Source organism: Marmota monax, unplaced genomic scaffold (genome assembly GCF_021218885.2).
Source record: "Marmota monax isolate L192 unplaced genomic scaffold, Marmota_monax_Labrador192_F-V1.1 WCK01_AAM20220418_F8-fsc00064, whole genome shotgun sequence".
Taxonomy (NCBI): Eukaryota; Metazoa; Chordata; class Mammalia; order Rodentia; family Sciuridae; genus Marmota; species Marmota monax.
The window spans coordinates 388,853-391,091 of NW_026694542.1; the positions used below are offsets into that span (position 1 = coordinate 388,853).

The following is a 2,239-nucleotide window of genomic DNA, read 5'->3' on the forward strand; positions in this document are numbered from 1 at the left end:
TTTTAAAAAAGCAAGGAAGGCCACTCTCACCATTCCTATGTAACATTGTAACAAAATTCCCAACCAGTGAATTAAGGCAATAAAAAGAAATAAGAGGTCTATAAAGTATCAGTATCCTCAGACAATATAATTGCCTATGTTGGAATTTCAAAGGAATTTGCAAAAATACTGCTAAAATTAGTAAGTGTGTTTATCAAGATGGCAGAATGCCAAGAAGGGACAATTAAAAATAAAACTATGAAGAAAATCATTTAATATCACTTTTAAAAGGAAGAACATAGGTATATAGCTAACAAAGTATGTATAGGATGTATGTGCTGAAAACTACAAAATGTTGATCAAAGAAATAAAAGAAGAACTTAATAAATGAGAAAGCATACCATGTTCCTGGACAGAAGATTTAATATTGTTAAGATGTGATTTATCTCCCAGTTAATGTATGTTTGGATACAATACACTGTCGGTAAAAAAATCACAAGTTTTTTGGTTATTTTAAGATGTATGTGAAAAGGCAAAAGAACTAGAAGAGCCAAAACAATTTTGAAAAGAACAAAATGGGTATTGTGTCCATGTACATTAGGCATTACGGAAATATAGTACCACACGCCTATCAAAAAGGCTAAAATTACAATAAAACAAAGCAAAATGCTGACAAGTGATGTGAAGCAACTGGAACTCCCAGACATTGCAGGTGGGAATATCAGATGATATTGCCACTCTGGAAAACAGTGAAGCAGCCTTACGTAGTTAAATGTATACTTACCATGTGTCTTGGCAATTCCTTGATATTAACCCTAGAAAAATTAAAACATACATTCACACAACAACTTATACATGAATACTCATAGTAAGTTTATAATTAAAAAAAAACTGGAAAATAGCTCCTTGTTCTTGGGTGAATGGATGAACATACCATGGGACATCTGTGAAATGCGATCCTACTCAGTGCTATAAATCAATGGAGTGTTCACACCTGCAACCACTTGGATGAATCTCAAAGGCATCTGCTGAACAAAAGAAGCAAGTTTCCAAAAGTTATATATTGTCATTCTGTATGATACATAACCAATTGGTGCTTTCCAGGGCTTAGGGATCGGGAGGAGAGTGGCCACAAAGAAGTAAAATGAGGGAAATTCTTGAGGTGGTGAAACTGTTCATATTCTATGGAGATTACATGAGGGAAGATGTGTTAAAATTCACAAACTGTATGTCGAAGAAGTCAACTTTAGGGCTGGAGACGGGATTCAGTAGAAGAGCACTTGCCTAGCCTGTGCAAGGCCCTGGGTTCAATCCCTAGAACTGGACAAAGGACAAGGAAAAAGTCAACCTTACTGTGTAAAAGTTAATTTTACTCTATTAATTTAAAATTTAAAAATAAAAAACTGGGATAATAAAGATATTTTCGGATATGTCATGCTTAGAAGTTTACTCCCTACACACTGTTTCTCAAAAATATACTGAAAGATATGCTTTCATGATGTCATGATGAAGGGAATAAATAAGAGGAAAATGTTGATTCCTAAATGAGAATCAGCAAAAGAGAAAAACAGGAACATTCCAAAGACAGGGTGTGACAGCAGTCTGTTGAGTGCAGGCAAAAAGGGTTACATTACCGCAGATAGTTTAAAAAACAATAAGAAAACTTACTAAAAAAAAAAAAAAGAAGAAGTCTTGTTTTCCTATCACTGTGCACTAGCAATTCTAAACAATGTCAATGATAAAATATTCTTTTCCCAAAAACAAATATTCCTTCCTCCCCTAAAGTCATTGTTTGTCCAAATTATAAATAATTTCTGAAGTAGCAAGGTGTAGGGGCACATACCTGTAATCCCAACAATTTGGGAGTCTGAGGCAGGAGGCTCACAAGTTCAAGGCCAGTCTCAGCAATTTAGCAATGCCCAAAGCAACGTAGCAAGACCCTGTCTCAAAATAAAAAATAAAAAGGGCTGGGGATGTGGCTCAGTGATTAAATGCCCCTGAGTTCAATTCTTGGTATCCAAAAAAAAAAAAAAAAAAGATATCTTGAGACAAACAAAAATGGAACAAAGAAGTTCTAAGAGGGAAATTTATTGTAAGAAATGCCTATATCAAAAAAAGAGAAAGATCTCAAATAAATAGTTTAATGTCACTCCTCAAGGAACTAGAAAAAGAAGACCAAACTAAGTCAACAGTTAGCTAAAGGAAGGAAATAACAAAGAGCAGAAATAAGCGACATATAAACTATAAATACAATTGAAAA

General features: G+C 34.2%; 1 long non-coding RNA gene across 1 annotated transcript; it reads right to left on the bottom strand.

Moving 5' to 3' along the window:
* Positions 1 to 315: 315 nt before the first annotated feature.
* On the bottom strand, positions 316 to 1,924 carry LOC131423252 (uncharacterized). Its single transcript, XR_009224555.1, has 3 exons — positions 1,823 to 1,924; positions 914 to 1,299; positions 316 to 794 (listed from the first exon to the last, which is right to left on the bottom strand). It is a non-coding gene; the product is annotated as an uncharacterized LOC131423252 (long non-coding RNA).
* Positions 1,925 to 2,239: the final 315 nt, after the last annotated feature.